The sequence below is a fragment of the Schistocerca piceifrons genome, chromosome X (genome assembly GCF_021461385.2).
Source record: "Schistocerca piceifrons isolate TAMUIC-IGC-003096 chromosome X, iqSchPice1.1, whole genome shotgun sequence".
Taxonomy (NCBI): Eukaryota; Metazoa; Arthropoda; class Insecta; order Orthoptera; family Acrididae; genus Schistocerca; species Schistocerca piceifrons.
This window is the reverse complement of record NC_060149.1, coordinates 509,334,429-509,353,099: the sequence shown is the minus strand read 5'-3', so window position 1 is coordinate 509,353,099 and position 18,671 is coordinate 509,334,429.

The window sequence follows — 18,671 nt, the reverse complement described above, 5'->3', positions numbered from 1 at the left end:
TTATGCTGCAAATGATTATGATGACTTGTTTTGGGGTTTTAAATACAATTTGACTACAAGGACAATTTCTCCAGAGTATTACTTCATATATGATTGATGACTGGAAATGTGCATAAAACACTTGTACTACTGTTTCTCTGTTACAGCATGTGTTTCATATCCACAGCATATAACACATTGACGATAGTTTAGCTGTAAGAACTATTGTTAATAAACTATAGCAAAGAGCTTCTCAAAAGCTTTGTGAAGCCACTAAGCTGAGCTACTGATCTGTAATTGTTAACATTGCCTGTGGCTTCCTATTTGTGCATGAGGATCACTTTCGCAAGCTTTAGAAGATTTGGGTATGTACATTTGGAAAAGGAACGATTAATAATACGCATCAGAAGTTCAACAATATAATGTTGTGTTTGATTTATAATACAGTGTAGAATATCAGAAAAACCACGACAGTGTCTTTAATCTGAATCTCCATGGTACACAAAACAGGTCAGAACCCTGTTACTGAAGGAACGAAAAAAAGCATGCAAAATTTAAAAGAACACAAAAATCTCCAAGGGTTAACTTGGTATGCGCGTTGAATGACGCCATTTTATTCCCCAGTTAGTTATTCCCCGAATAGTGTTGATGTCCAGTCAAGTTGGCAACAACTGAAGAGTAGCCTGGGTATTTTCGCTTACGTCATTTCATCATTTCTTAGTCGTCGTCTGCAGAAATAGTGTGTCAAATATGAGTGATAAGCGTTCCAGATCGCAAAACTATTCGCTTCAGGATACTTTGGGGCTAGTAGATACTGTAAAATGAGTTCTAGAGTGTAGTAGAAAACACGAAAACTGCTTCATTCTCATTCAGTGAAAATATTAGTGCAAAATATCTAACTTTATAAGTAGGGTACTAATACGTGTAACAATGTAACATCTATCTTGCAATTAGTTAAAGGATCAGGTATTTCTTGTATGAATAATAACAGATCTTTCTAGATTTCCGAATAAAGAACGGAAAAAGTATGCAACATTTTCCATTCACAAAAAACTTAACATAGATCGACAGAGCAGCTGCAACAGACGAACGATTCTTTTTATCTTGAAGAAAGAAACACGTAACTATAATACTCGTAAAAGGTAGGGGAGGCAACAGATTGGTGGCACCACACACGCGGAACATAAGTTCAAAACTGTGTACAATTAGAGACATAATTTGATATAGTTGGCAACAGAAGGACGCCACAGTTCTATTCAGATGCAACATTTCTACACGCGATAGAATTCCATCAAATGTAGTTGTATGGTAGATAGTTAACTGTAAGTAGACACATAATATAGAAGCAACTGTGAAATTCGGTCTGCTCTGTGAAATAGTTGGTCTTTTCAGTCTTTCCAACAAACTGTGACAACACAGATATCATGGGGACTGATTTCATTGAAAACTCTGAGAAGTGTTACTGGCTAGCTAGCTAGTTGCTGTGTTTACGTCTTAGAACGATTAATTCATTACAGTGACAATGAGTGTTCTACAGAAAATACCCTTGATGAATTATTGAACACTATTTGTGCATCCAATTTTGCAATTCTTGGGCATATATAAATCCTGTTTCTATGATGTGATTACTAATTATATTGAGACTTCTATGTGAAGAACAAGGTGGCAACATTTACAATAAGCAACCATTATTTTTTTATAATCCTAAATATTTGAGGAACAGTAAATATTTCATATAATTTTGACTTGTGCAATCATCTCTAGCAGCTACATGTATTCAAGGAGGGAAGGGGAAGTTACTTGATGCATGACACTTTCACACTGTTCTTCCTTCTTTTCTACAGGCATCTCAGCTTAGAACTGTCAGTTTTATTTTCGGAACGAAAATACCTTTTGTCAAATGTAAAAGAATTAGCGGAGTTGCAGGTGGTGCTGCTTCAAAAGTAGCTTGACTAGAATCAAAGAAGGAAGGAACAACTGTATTGGTTCAAAAAGAGCATAAAGCTCAAAATTAGGACCAGAAAATAAAATTTAAAACAAACGATTTCAGGATAAAATATATTAATTAATATACATTTGTTTATTTTATTGTCATTTAATTACATCAGAGAACCAAAGTAATTAAAAAAAACTGTCTCTTGTACATGTTGTCCAGTGTCATACACATCCTTTTAATAATCGTGCTGGCTGTTCCCTTAACAATACCAATGAAGTCTCCACAGGACAGAAGGATATCACCAGAGGCAAAATATTTGACCGTCCTTGGTCGCTTGTTCATTGGTGGAACAGGATCATTTCTGAAATTAAGAAAAGAACGACATGAGACAGTGCAAGAGAAATTTAAAAACATAACTTGCCAGCCAATCCTTCCACTGTTATGACTATGTAGATTCAAAAACCAAAAATTCCTGTTAGCTGAATGACAAGTACCTATGTTCTTATAACACAAAGGTAACAGTTTTACTTTATGATAAATATGAATGTGGTTATGTGGATAATATTAGTAACTGAGAAATACAATAGTTATCTGCTATTGCTTTCTTAAAAAAATAAATGACTTCTCTGTTAATTTTACTGTGTTAAAATATAGCAGGAGTAAACACAAATAATTTACATTTCTATGGAAGTGATGCTACCTGGTGGACAATTTTGTTGCTCTGAAACATTCACTAAAATATGGAAAATTGTTGTCCCATTAGGAGATTAGAGTGAATAATATTTTCTGCTGCAGCTGTGGCTGAATGAACTCAGGACATTGGTGTATTATCAGACTTTTTATTATATTAAACAATCATAATAAGCCACCTATTTCAGAAAAGTGGCACTTCACACAAGTACAATATAAGACATTTCAGTGTAAGTTCCTTTCATCTAGCTACAGTTTGACACAAGGAATGACACTGAAAATAACTTGATATTCAAGGAAAGTTAAAACCATAACATTCCAGGCATTCCTTCCACATGCCACAACTGTGCATATTCAATAATCAGATCCCTCTTCTGCTTTTATAACATACATATATAGCTACTATTTTATGATAAAATGGTTGGGCTTATGTGGATTATACTAATAACTGAGAAACACAACAGCTATGTTCTATAGCTAAAATGCAAACTTTCGTCTCAATCTTACTGTGTTAAACTTAGTCTAAGTAAGCACAAATAGTTCACATGCTTCAGTGAGTAACGATATGTGGGAGACAATGTTGTTGCTCTGAGGCATTAGTGGGCCTCTGATCCTAATATTTTCACTAAAAGGCAGAAAGTTGTTCTGACACTGCTGTAGTGTATACAAAAAGGGACATTCCCAACATAAAACAGAGTGGTACAATATTTTCTGTTATTAACATAATGTGACTGAGTGAAATTCAGACACTACTGTTTTACTAAAGCGTTTAGCAAAGCGAAAAATCGATATTTTGTCTAAAACAGGAAAAACTTCAAAATTGGATCAAATGGCTCTGAGCACTCTGGAACTTAAAATCTGATGTCATCAGTCCCCTAGAACTTAGAACTACTTAAACCTATCCAAGCTAGGGACATCACACACATCCATGCCCGAGGCAGGATTCGAACCTGCGACCATAGCAGTCGCGCGGCTCCGGACTGAAGCGCCTAGAACCGCTCGTCCACCGAGGCCGGCCAGGAAAACCTGTTAATATAAATATTACACAAAACGATATGGTTTTTTAGTTTGGTTAAGTCTATTATGGCACTGTATGCTAAATAAAACGGAACAGTCCTTTCCATTACGCAGCAGTTGGAACACACAGGAGATAAGCAAGATTATTTTGGCACGAATCGCCATTTGAATGTGCCGGACTTATATAACTAACACAACGGAATTCACGAAGTCCGTCATATGCCCCACACAAGACTGAAAAGGTGAAGCACGGCTTCCTTTGATAAGTGAAATTTAGATTTAAATTCGGAATCGGCGTTGTCTCACTTTCTTCTTCTTCCTCATTCTCATGAACGGTTCATCCAAAATCTCGCCGTCGCTGTCTGCATGTGTTACTATTCTTGCCATCTAGAAAACATATTCCCCGGTTAAGCTCGGTAATCGACCAGAAATCGCCGGTTAAGTTATCCCATGTTTATTCTCTGGTTAGGCGTTATTCCGGGTGTACGACGCGTTTCTCGCTCTATTTCGAGAATGGAGCTTAACAGGCTCCTAATCGGAGAATGTACAACCTGCCCCAAGACTGGTAATGTTTTACTGAAGTTCGAAACTTATTTCAGACTTCAATGCGAGATGCGTTTAATAGCTTCTACAACGTAACTCTGCCTCGACAGCTGACAGAAAATCCAAAGAGATTCTGGTCGTAAACACCAGCGACAAGAAACAATCAATACCTTCACTGTACGATGCCAATAGTAGTATTACCTATATTGGTGTTCTATGGTATTACCCATAGACCATATATAACATAGAACACGCATGTCCATATCTCTGACGTGTTCAGGCTTTAACCCACAGCTAAGTCACGTGACCCAGGGCAGAAAGCCGAGTTCCTGTCTTTATGCGGTGTGTGAATAGTTTTTCCCATTTATAGCTGAAATCAAGCGCTGATTTTGACAATTCAACGAACTGTAGTACTACTGTTACACATGTAGTAGTGCAGTTAACGTAGTTTTTCCGAAATTCCTGATAACAAAGCAAAGGTTACTGCTTTTACATGTGGTCGCGTTGAAACGTATTCACAATTATTTTTAACAAGTGACAGAATAACTGTTGTTTAGTGAATAATCGTTTTTATTTTCACTGTGAGTTCTTGTAGTTCACCACTTCCACAGGAGTGGAAGACAAAATAACAATTTCGCAAGCAGCATTAATTTTCTAACGATTCCACAATACGTGTGAAATGTTATATGCTTCTGTAAAAAAAGGAAATTCGTTTATGTGCACAATGTCAGGTATTTACCCAAAATAAAATGAAAACGATAGTAAGCGTAATATATTACAAAATGTTGATTATACTTGTGTAGTGATCTGGATATTAACAATATACCGTCTTCAAATCTTAGTCATTCATCAAGTTTTGCATCCAAGGACCAGCATCCATCCTAACTTTCAACTAATGGAAAAACCTCTGCAAGGACTTTGAAATAGTTCCCTTTCATAATTGCGGTTTTCATTTATTTGTGAAGTGTGTAGGGTTAAAAGAAGACTTCTCCGGGCATATATGAAGGTAATTAATTTTGCTGCTAATGAAAAGCACAAAATTTGATCTATAACGAAATTACATTGTAGATTGAGAACACACAGGGATGTGGACTGAGTCAAGATCTACCGTAACAACAAGCAAATTGTAGACAATCTGTATTAACATTAATATACTACCTATATACTGCACAGTTATATTTATACCTACAGCAGGAAAAAGAAAGTTCCTACTTTGGAAAGAGCTGCCACATTTACAGTTACACTAAATACACACATCAAAACAGTTTTACATAACCTCGGTTTCTAGAGTTCCGGAACTGTACAGAAAACTGGAATAGAGATCAACATAAACACCATTTCCCCCCTTTTTATTGCTCATGAAAACCAAACATTGCATGTTGTACCACCATACAGCGAGACCTTTAGAGGTGGTGGTCCAGATTGCTGTACACACCGGTACCTCTAATACCCAGTAGCATGTCCTCTTGCATTGATGCATGCTTGTATTCGTCGTGGCACACTATCCACAAGTTTCAACGCACTGTTGGTCCAGCCTGTCCCACTCCTCAATGGCGATTCGGCGTGGATCCCTCAGAGTGGTTGGTGGCTCACGTCGTCCATAAATAGCCCTTTTAAATCTGTCTCAGGAAAGTTCGATAGGGTTCATGTCTGCAGAACATGCTGGCCACTCTAGTCAAGCGATGTCGTTATCCTGAAGGAAGTCATTCACAAGATGTGCACGATGGGGGCGCGAATTGTCGTCCATGAAGGCAAATGCCTCGCCAATATGCTGCCGATATGGTTGCACTGTTGGTCGGAGGATGTCATTCACGTATCATACAGCCGTTACAGCGCCTTCCATGACCACCAGTGGTGTATGTCGGCCCTACATAATGCCAACCCAAAACAGCACGGAACCTCCACCTTGCTGCACTCTCTGGACAGTATGTCTAAGGCGTTCAGCCTGACCAGATTGCCTCCAAACACGTCTCTGACAACTGTCTGGTTGAAGGCACAGGCAACACTCATCAGTGAAGAGAACGTGATGCCAATCCTAGGTGGCCCATTTGGCATGTTGTTGGGCCCATCTGTACTGCACTGCATGGTGTCGTGTTTGCAAAGGTGGACCTCGCCATGGACATCAGGAGTGAAGTTGCGCATCATGCAGCCTGCTGCACACAGTTAGAGTCATAACACGACGTCCCGTGGCTGCACAAAAAGCATTATTCAACATGGTGGCGTTGCTGTCAGGGTTCCTCTGAGCCATAGGTAGCGGTCACCCACTGCAGTAGTAGCCCTTGGGCGGCCTGAGCGAGGCATGTCATAGACAATTCCTGTCTCTCGGTATCTCCTCCATTTTTGATGTGTGTACTCGCTGTTTGCCTCCCACTGGTAGCTTATACTTACTTGATTACCGTTCAATTTTCCAAACAAAATAGTTAATTATATCTGCAAATAACTGAGTCGTGCTTGTTGTGCATTACTATCTAACATATAGCTTTACAACACATATTCATGCCTGCCAAGTAACCAACAGAACTTTTTAATGATTGAATCTACACTGAAGCGCCAAAGAAACTGGTACAGGTACGCGTATTCAAATAGGGGAACTCGGGTTGGAACGGGATACTTAATGTTTAACAATTTGTATAAAATAAGGAAACACAAGGAAACACTTCTTAAAGTTATAAAAAAACACCTTATAGTGTAACCTAACGTACCTTATTTTAAAATCACTTAAAACAATACATTTTGCATTTTTTACAATTTTTCAAAGAAAGTCTTGCATATTTCACGTTCCGCCCCACCCGTGGGGCAGAATGGGATAAGGTTATTTTTTGTTAAGTTATTGCATAAACGTTGAATTTAATTTACGAATGTCGTATTAAACTATGACAAAATGTTGTATAAAAGGCAATTCAGTCTAAGGAATGTGTAATTTAGACAATTAAAAAATCATTCTTCAAAATAAGAAAGTATTTTAATGTCATTCTGAAAAATGTACAACGCTTAATAACCACCAAACCACTAATTACTAGTCCTTTCGACAATAGTCACAAATCAGTATTTCCTCTTCATCTTCACTGTCTATGCCAGCACATGAATTTTGTGCCCACTTGAAACACCTCTGGCATGCGACCCAGTCCTCATTAGAAACGGAGTAGAAGTCCCCACAGTAGAGACACTCGGCATCCTCTCTCTCTGATTCTCTCTTCTCCATCATCTTCTTCCTTTTATTTTTCTCAAGGTCTTTGATGTCTTCTGTTTTGGTTTTCTTGGGTGTACAGTTTGATATTTTTGCCTTAAGTTGCGTTGCACCTGACGTCTCTGTCCTGACATTGTTCATATTTGTGCACCCTCCTCCCTTCTGTAGGCCTACTTTACGTGCGACAGCATTCTGCAGGCTGGAGGTCAATGATTGAGCCTTCGTCAGTCTTAGTCGTAGGCCTATTAGTGGCAGGTTCAGTAGACACAGGAGAACCTGTAATCAATATGTTAGATGGTCCATCTGTACATTTGTAGTCGGACTTTCGCAGTTATCGAACTGAATATCTGTTGGCGCTGATGGGAGGTAGTCTGCGTCCGAGAACACATTCAGGTCAGACGGCCATATTCCACTTCTCTTAAAGCCAGTTATAGCCGTCGGCATCGTTGCAGCACGTAAAATCGCGGCCCCAAATAGCGATGATATTTGGAAAAGAGTGACAACTTTTCCTAGATGGCTCCTTAGCCATTTTTTTATCTCTTCACTGTAATAAAAACTCAGGGGCTTGAAAAACGTTACGTCCAGGGTTGTAATTTATGTGAAGTGTGTGGCGGTAAGTAAAGGATGACTACACCATTGTCTCTAGCCATATCAAACAGCTCCAGGTTTTTAGTGTGAGTTAAATGTCCATCAACAATTAGAAACACAGGTGATTCTTTCGTGGCCTTGGAAAATCCCACAAACTTTCTAAACCATACTAGAAATAATTCGCTAGTGATCCATGCCGAGGGGTGAACTTCAGACCAGCCTCCTGGAGGCAATCCAAGCTCAAATTCTTGTTTCTTCTTCTTCTTCCTTGGAAAGATAAGCATGGGCGGCATGTATAACCCAGATGCAGACGTGCAGATGACTGCTGTAACGGTTTCTCCACGTTCTGAAGATGTTACCGCTCATACTAGCCTTTTCCCCGTAAGCCACTTTCATGGCAGCTGAATATTTTATTAGCAGTCAGATTGTACTTATCAATAACATTATTGAGGTGAGAGTTGAACTGTGAAACTGCTACTTTGTTGAATCCCATTGCTCGAGCACCAGAAGTATTTTCTGGCTGGCAAATAGACAGTTTAGGATGCCTCGTAATAAATCCTTTAACCCAGTCTTGTCGAGCTAGACAAGTTTGTTTGTCAAATCTGTGTGGTAAGCCATTTCTTTCGGCTAGTTGATAGGCTAGTAATCTGAGATCTTTCATTGTTAGATCAAAAGTCCGCTTTCCATTGACTTGAGATATGTTACCAGCTCATGTTCTTGTTCTGCTGTGAACACCTTTTTAAATCTACCATCTGATTTGTCAATTTTGTAGTCAGGATTATTCGTAGCTGTACGCACATATCTTTCCAATGTTGATATCGGTACGTTGAACTGATTAGATGCTTTTAAAAATCCCATTTGGGCAGATGAAACGGCTGAAATTGCCATTTCCATCGCTTTTTCGTCCCATTGCTGTCAATCAGTCTTTTTCATGTACATTCGCACCATCTGGAACAGCAAAGGGGAAAGAAAAAAGAATATAGTTTGCTTTCTACTTGCATCAAAATATGACGGGGCATAACGGGACACTATCCCATTCTGCCCCGTCCCTTTCCGCCTCAAGAGCACTTCTGAGGTTAACAACTTTTATTGAGTGTAATAACTGACGTATTTAAACGCATTAAATAACTAAAGTATAACAAATGCCATGCACTTTAAGGGAATGTGTCATTTTAGCGTATACAGTTAACAATTAACAGCTTACCTGGCGTTGAAATTCAACAAACGTTGGAACAACGCAAGAGGTAACGTGACGGTCAACAATTCACTTAGATGTCGCACTTCTAACTAAATGAAAATGACTGCCCTGACTTCCCTTCCATTCGGAGAAATAGTTACATGCCCATACAACAGGTTACAGCACTGTCCAGTCGAGAAAAAGAGCAATTTCCCATTGTGCCCCGCTATCCTGTTCTGCCCCGAGTTCCCCTACAGGATATGTAAACAGGCAGAATATGGCAGCGCAGTCGGCAGCGCCTATACAAGAGAACAAGCATATGGCGCAGTTGTTAGTTTGGTTATTGTTGTTACAATGGCATGTTATCAAGATTTAAGTGAGTTTGTACATGGTGTAATAGTCAACGCCTGACCAATAGGACACAACATCTCCGAGGTAGCGATGAAGTGGGGATTTTTCCATACGAACATTTCATGAGTGTACCATGAATATTAGGAATCCGGTAGAACATCAAATCTCCGACATCGCTGTGGCCGGAAAAAGATCCTGCAAGAATGGGACCAACGACGATTGAAGAGAATCGTTCAATGTGCCAGAAGTGCAACTCTTCCATAAACTGCTGCAGATTTCATTTCTGGGCCATCAACAAGTGTCAGTGTGCGAACCATTCAACGAAACACCAGCGATTTGATCTTTCAGAGCAGAAGGCCCACTGTTGCAGAACTCTATCCCGCAAACCATATGAATTAGAACACTTAAGAATTATTCTGCTGGAGCAGCTGTGAGCCAGCCTCGGGAAGGAAGCACTGTCTCAATATTTGAGAAGTGATAATGGCCAGCGTTGACCAAGTGGTACCAGGGAACGAAAAGGGCTACATGCCAAACAGTGCCAGGCCACGACATGGGAAATTTCCTCGGCTCACCTTATATGGAAATGGAAGTATACTGAATACGTGACTAGCCTCGCCTAGTGCATAATAGAATGTTCTAGAAGCCGCCCGATGACGGCACACAAGCCGTATAAATAAGGCTCATGAGCAGTAAGTAGTCGAGATCTGCGGTGTATAGAGATACAGACTCTGTGTTGTTCTTCACCAGACATGGGACTTAGAACTATTCGCTAGCTTTGGCTCCGTAATACTCATGGAGATAGATTCAGTAGATGGGAGTTTGAATAATCTTCATTTTTCAGATGAGAGGGAACTGATGACTTATACCCTGCTTCCCTAACCAATCCTCTGTACTCTGCATCACCTCATAGCTTGATTCTTCCAGCTGTTGGAGTTTCGCAAGCTACGCACACCTACTTCCACTCGTTGAGAGGGTCGACAGATGTAAGTTGTAGCAACATGTGACTGAGTTGTAGCAACCTGCCAATCTCACTCCTTCTCGGGACGTGGCAGGAGCGGAAGAAATACTGGTGCCAGGTGTGCGGTACTAGGTGGCCGTCCAGGAGAGACAGACATCCAGACCACAGGAATAGGTGTTGGGGAAGTAGAAATGGAGCAAAAGAGGCACAGATAGGGGAAGCAGACATGAACAAGAGACAAGATCAGCAGCAGACGTGGGCAGGAAGCCCATCTTACCAGAAGTACCATTGCCGGCAGACATGGGCAGGAGGCCCACTGAACTTGAACTGACAGCGGTAGCAGACTTGGGCCAGAGGCTCACTATTCCAGAGGCATCACTGGCTGCCAATGTTAGCGAGAGGCTCACAACACCACTGAGGCGTCGTCATCGACTGCAGACGTGAGCATGGGGCTCACAACACAACAGTACCAGCCAGCATGTAGTGCGGGACTACTGAGAAGGTTTGTGAAAATTACGTCTACCACCAATTCAACTCCCAACAGTAGTACTAACCGACTGTACCTAAGTTATAGTGCAACAACATAATTAGAATTTCGACGGAGACGGGGAGCAACTCTGGTAATTTCTAGGTAATTGTGACAGTGCTTACAAACAATAGTTCAATTCTTTTATCTTGGCGGCTCGCGCATGCCCGCCCAGATGCGGGAGATTGCTGCGTTGCCAGTTGCACACGACGCACTCGCCAATAGAAGCAGCGCCATAGTATAGCACAGTTCGCAAGCTCACGTTTAGGGGTAGCGCGCAGTTCATGAAGTAAAGCCACCACGGCCGCATTAACCCTTTCGCTGCTACAAAGACGTACTTCCTGCATTCCGCGCTGTGCGCGATTTTGTCACTGCACTGCTCGCCTGTGCAGACACATCGTGTTCTGATTGCTTTGACACTCATATCAATCGATTCCACAAAAACTATTTGGCCCAAAAATTAGATTTTTACACATCTTCTTGACTGATACCTTCCCCCCATAAATGACTTAATTTTGTTTCTATGTTCAACACAGTTATTATGCAGCATTAAATATAGTAAACCATTGCACGAAATTTTGAAGAGCTTGCAGAGGTAAAAGATCATAGAGTATACTTTTCGTATGGTCGATTTTAGTTGCGACAATGTTGAGAATGAAATGTGGATAAGATACCTAAATTTCATATAAAATTTACTGTATAACAATAGCTCATTTAAGTACCACATAGGTGTCGTATGTAATATTGAGAAATATTCCGTCTTTCGCGACTGTAACAAAAGTTTTATTTACACTGAGCACGTTTGGCTTTATTTTAAAGCACTTGAATCAATCAAAAGGAAGTAGACAAAATACATTAAACAAAACTGTGGACTTACAAAAACATTAGGACTTGAATATACCGTCTATCAATGAAGTACTCTGAGCTACGTCAAATATAATTTTTGTGTGTGGCACACACAAACAGCATTTATTTGCTAAAACACTGATCTGCCAACACAAACGTTGAATATTGTGTTACCGCAGCACAAAACTACGAAAGGTGACTTGGCAATGGAGGAGACAAAATACTGTCCACTGAAGATGCTTCAAAAGAGAGAAACGTGTCTGGTCTAAATAAGCCCCTTATTACAGTTGCAGAAGAGGAATATATTTCAGTACCACTGGTAAAACTGCGACTGTGGAACAAAAACAAGAAAGAGAACATGAGTACCATTGTGTATGTGCCATACCTTTCCTTGATTGAAGTGCTTTAAAATAAAGCCAAACGCGTCCGGTGTAAATAATACTTTTATTACAGTCGCGAAAGATGGAATATTTCTCAATATTACATACGACACCTATGTCGTACTTAAATTAAATGAGATATTATTATACAGTAAAATTTATATGAAATTTAGGTATCTTGTCCACATTTCATTCTCAACATTGTGGCAACTAAAATCGACCATACGGAAGGTATACGCTATGGACTTCTACCTCTGCAAACTCTTCAAAATTTCGTGCAATGGTTTACTACATTTAATGCTGCATAATAACTGCGTTGAATATCGAAACAAAATTAAGTCATTTATGGGGGGAAGGTATCAGTCAAGAAGACGTGTAAAAATCAAATTTTTGGGCCAAATAGTTTTTGTGAAATCGAATGATAAGTGTGTCAAAGCAGTGGGAACACCATGTGTCTGCACAGGCGAGCAGTGCAGTGATAACAAAATCTCGCACAGCGCGGAATGCGGCGAGCACGTGTCTGCAGCAGCGAAAGGGTTAATGAAGAGACAAAGCACTAGAAATTTCAAAAAATTGCATTGAAACGAGTATAATTCGTGAAGTAAGGCACTTCAATATTGTTTTTAAATAGTGAAAATAAAAAGCACCGCATAAGGTTTGAACTCATAACCTTTCGCGTAGCAGCCCAACACCTTAACCATTACGCTTTTTTTTTATAAAACCTTTATTAAAAAAAACAATGTTACACATTGCAAATACATACTAAGTTATACATACATGAAGTTATTTGAACAAAGCGGTTTGATCATTTCAATTGCGCTGACATTAAGGAAAGACAACAGAAGATTGTGTTACTGACTAAATCACCAGAAAGAATTAAATTAAGCATAAATACTTGAGAATGGCGGAAAGGAGATATATAATAAAGTTGACTAGCCTTCCAACTACACTTACTGGACATTAATTGAATCTAAGTATTTGAAGTGATCAGATCTATATAATCAGTCTTTCTCTGCAAAAATGAACAGGGCAATGTGCCAGCCATTGAATATTACATTTATCGGATAGAATCTTATGGTTTTAACCAATCGATAAGGAGATTTCTATAAAAACTGTCTATTTCCAAATTTCTAGTATTATCCAATAATGCACCTTTCATGATTTGTGTTTGGCACTATTAGACACACAATCTCAATGTCACATAAGTTCTGTACATTAGCTTATAAATTTCAAAAAACTACTCTCTGAAGTAGAGAAAGCACACATCATAAATATACTGTAAAATCTTAAATAGTATCCTTAACGTAACTACAATACATCACTGTCAACAGTCTTCTTTTTTATATTAACCAATGCCCATTCTTTCAAATACAATTTTTAGCATATTACCGAACTTTTTCTTGTGATTCGAATAGCTTCTAATTTTGTGGAACTCACACAGCATGTGTACCTTGAACTCTATGATGCTATCGGATCCTAATTTGTTAAGGACGTAGTTAACAAAATTTCCCAGCAACCAGTACACAGCGTTATTTTTTGCTTCTGGGAAATAGCGTGCTTCAGGCCTGTGTATCAATGACAGCGATATATACTCAGGGGATGTTCTTGTAATCAGAGCTATTTGCTCCCGGATCCACTTCCAACTGTTCATGTGACCACTGCAAGTATATCGATGAACTACTGTGTCAACTAGATGGCATTGTTGACATAAATTTGTTTCACAGAGTCCGATTGCGTGCAGTCTTTCATTGGTGCTAACTATGTTGTTAACTGTCTTGTACCATGACGTTTTTATATTAGACGTGAGCACATTAGAACTAATGTTTTTCCAAATCTCAGTCCACTCAATGTTTGGAAACTGTCGTTCTATTTTGTTTCTTCCTTCGCTTTTCTTTCGTTCCCGCATTATGGCTCTCGATGTTAAGTGTCGGGACTGCCTGAGTTCGACACTGACATAACTAAACTCAACATAGAAAATCCTCACGTGCTGTAAGCGACTGTTGATATTCTGCACGTCAATCGGGGGAAGCAGGCTTGGAGGTTTAATGATCTCGAAAAGTTGGCTGGTTATGCTTTCTCGCGAGTCTCTTATTAAATTAACTTGCCTTTTGATAAAAAGAGCAGAGGCTTTATCCGTTATATCAGTTAATCCTAGTCCACCATTTTTAGGATCTAAAGTGGCTACTTTAGCAGGTACTCTAAACACTTCACCTCTCCACAAAAATTTTGTGATTTTGGACATTATTCTCCTCGCTATCATTCTCGGTATTGGAAACAGCTGGGCAGTATAATAAGCCTTAGCAAGGATGCATGAGTTGATATACTGTGTTCTTTGAACTTGGTTCATATATCGAGTTAAATTCTCTACAATGGCTCCTTGCACTTTATCTGCTGCAACTTTCCAATTTAAAGCCGTCATTTTCATAGGGCATGCTGTCAGGGTGATCCCAAGTGTTTTATGTTGTCGGACTAATTTTGCCCACTCGACGTTGATATTATCAAAACCTCTGAGATTTAACATCTTACTTTTTTTCCGTTTGCATTGGCTCCAGATGCTCTACAGTACGAATCAATCACTGTTGCTAGCGTGGTTACCTCGTCATTATTCCTTATAATTACCCCTATATCGTCAGCATAGGCTCTTATAACTGTTTTGTTTCCTGATAATGTTAAGCCTTTTAATGTAGCATGGACATGTCGGAGGAAAGGTTCCAGCGAAATTGCGAAGAGCGACATGGACAGAGGACTTCCATGAGGAACACCTCGTTGTATTTGCATCGGCCTGGATTGTTGACAATTCACCGCTATTTTAGCATTTATTCCAGTTGCTATGTTCTTAATCAACTGTATAACCCTATCGTTGAAACCTATTTTCTTCAATGTCTGTAGAAGATATTCATGGTTTACTACATCGAACACCTTATAAAAATCTAAAAACAATAAAGCACACTTTATGTTTGTTACAGAAGTTATTGCAATGATATCCCTGAATTCCGCTAGATTTTGAAAAATGGTTCTGCCTTGCGCACAGTTCTGATGTTGACTAATAATTTTATCTGTAAGGCATGAAATTCTCTTGTTTATTATTCTAGCTATTAATTTATAATCAGAATTCAGCAATGAAGTTGGACGAAAATTATTTAAATCTTTGTTTCCATTATTTTTTGGCACCAGAACAATTTTACTCTCCTTAAACTCAGCCGGAATCATTTTACCCTGAATAACCTCATTTACAATGTCTGTGATTTTCGCACCTACTATTGGCCAGTAACGGACGTAAAATTCTGCTGGCAGACCATCCGGTCCTGGGGATTTTTTTGGTGACGAGGCGCACAGAGTCTCATACACGTCTTCTTCACTGACAACCTCGAGAAAATTTTCGTTGTCATCTTCTGTCAGCTGTGGGGCTAAGATGTCAAGGAATTCTTCCAAGGAAGCATCACTACTTTGATGTACAGAATATAGCTCGCAATAAAAGCGATAAATCTCGTCCATGATATCCTGCTGGGTTCTGAGAATCGTGCCGTGTTTTGTTCGAATTTCTTCAATAAAAGTCCTTCTCCCGCTTTTCGTATGCTTCACTAAATGATATAAGGAAGTAGTTTCATCTGCTGACACCGAATTTGCCTTCGATTTTATTTTCAATCCTTCCATTTGACTTCTCTTGATATTAAGTAACTTGGCTTTGACTTTTTTTATGTCTGCTATCCGAAGTGAGGAACCTGCTGAGACTTGATCATATAGATCTCTCAAAACGGAATAGTACTACTCTATAGTGCATTTCATTTCCCTTGCGCTCTGGGCACTGTATTGAATAAGAACTTTCCTCAACTTTGGCTTTGCCATTTTAACCCACCAGTCGATAGCAGTGGCATATCTACTACGGGCTCGCAGGCATATTGCCCATGTTTCTTTAATCAGATCTTCTAAATCATGATTAACTAACAAGGAAGTGTTCAAATTCCACTGATTCTTGAATCGGCGAACCGGCTGTCTTGTTAGATTTATGCAAGCTAAGACACTTGAATGGTCTGAAAAGTACGTAGGAATGGTTTCTACTTTTGTCACGGAAGTTACAAGATTTTTAGAAATATATAGTCTATCAATCCTGCTACGTGATGTTGCCGTGACATAAGTGAACTCAACAATGGAGGGGTATTTGATTTCCCATATATCCTTTAATTCTAAACCAGTAACTAATTGTTTTAGTTCACTTGAGAAATTAAAATTAGGTAACTGATCTTTTCGATTTAAAACACAATTAAAATCACCTCCAAGTAATAACTGTCTTGGTGATTTCCTTAACAAGTATATCAAGTCATCTTTGAAGAAACGTGCCCTGTCAGCTCGATGAGAACTTCCTGAAGGGGCGTACAAGTTGATGATAGTCACATCATAGATATTTAGTCCTATTCCCCTTCCGGATTCCAGTCGTTCCACCTCGCTTACTGTAATCCCTTCCCTTACCAAAATAGCTGTTCCAACATTTGTTTCGGGAGACACATTTATGTAACTGACAAAACCGGGAATTACCAAATCCGAAATTAGAACTTCTTGTAACAGGGCAATATCAGTCGCGGATTCGTACAAAAATTCCTTAAGGGCCGATAATTTCAAACAGGTCGTGATTTTATTTATGTTTATAGTGGTGACAGAATAAGATTGCGTCATTGTGCTGTCACTATGTAGTTGTTTTGTTGAACTAATTTAGTTTACTGTGGTTCAGGGTTCAGTTAAGCTGTAACAGTTTTCTCGGAAGGCTGAGCATGGAATAACACTTCAATCAGTTTATTAGTTACTGTCCCGTTTTTTTCTACTTCTGATGTTTTCTCTTGTACCGCAAGCAGACTGATGTCCTGGTAAACTTTCTGATTTTTCCTCCAGTGATTCGTGTACGACCGTTTCGGACTGAACATTCTTTGGGCTTGGGTCGCCCCTACTGGATTTTCCCTTCCCTTGGTTACGAGCTACATTCTCATTTGGTTGCGTCGGTATTTTACTTCGCGGCTTATCTGGAGCAGCAGCAGACGCTTTAGCAATTTCGGTTGCCGGCGCCTGCCCTGAGGTGTTGACCGTGATTTCAGTTTGGCCACCACTTCCTCGTTCTTTATTAATTTCACTCACTTTCTGATCGAGGGAAACAAATGGAGACTGCAGTTTTGCATCCTCTCCCTGAATTTGGCTATTAACAGATAGATTCTGATCTTTGCAATCGGTTACTGCACCTGTTGTTTCTTGCAAATTAATGCTGCTTACACCCCTTTCATTTTCTGGTACCGTATGTGTATTATCTTTCTGTTCATTAGTTTCCATTCGCATTTTGCCTTCAGGTTCCTCTGCCTTCTCATCGCACTGTTTTTGCTTGCGAAGTGAGGGAGTGGGACAAGACAGCTCGTCCTCTGAACAACTATCAGTTATCTCCAGAGGTCGTTTTTTCGGTTGCATTTCAGTTTCACGAGCAGTGGCAACGGGGTTTCCTTTTGTTGTTAACGGGGGAAATTGACTGTTATCGTGAAGGGAGACATCAGCTTGTCCCGCTGCGTTAACATCCTCAACCAGTTGTTCCGGGCTATTCTTTGGTAACAGATCATTTAAGGTAAGCTTCTGACGCTGTATCAAATTACTTTTAAGCACAACAGTTCGCCGCGGACATTCCTGTCTGAAGTGGCCGGTTTCGTTACATATATGACATGTAGCTTCCTGACCTGTATAAACAATTTGTGCCTTATACCCACAAACAGTTATGTGAGACGGAATATTCGTCTTTAACGTCCATCTCTACACAGCGGACCCCGTTAAAACACTGCAGTTTAAAGCGAGGCGACCATCTTTCATTTGCAATTGATTTAACGTCTCCGTAGTTTAAAAGAGCTTCCTTAATCTTATCATTTTCAATTTCAATGGGGAGATTCAAGATACGAACGGTTTTGTAATGAATGTCCGCTCTATAGATGGAAACCTTACTTTTATAACCATTTCTATGCACAAAATCTACTTCGTAGCCCCACTTTCGTAACACTTTATCAACAGTCGAAGCACTGATTAACTTGACAAAAACACAGTATTTTTCCTGATCCAGTTGCCAGGTATGAACGGTTTCAGAATTTAGACCAATTACCTGTGTAATCCAGTCATCTATTTCCAGGGATGTCGGCTGAACAGGACGGGATTCTTTGTCAAAAGCAAATACCAGAGTATTCTTCCTGAGGTTTGTAGCCATGGTTAATCCAGCGAAGCAATTTCGGTTAAACAACCGAAATTCCAAGTAGCAGCAGCAAGACCAGAAAGAGCGATCAGATCACAAGGAACAGGAACGAACACGGAGATTAACGGACGGACGGCACTCGGCGAAGCACGAGTACAGCGATGTAAACACTGAAGTGCAGCGCAACAGTTAACAGCGGCCACTCGCGAGCGCGGCTGAAACGGAACTATCTAAGGCACCACGTCCGACTACACAGCGCCATGAGGACTAGAACATGTCACGCAAAAT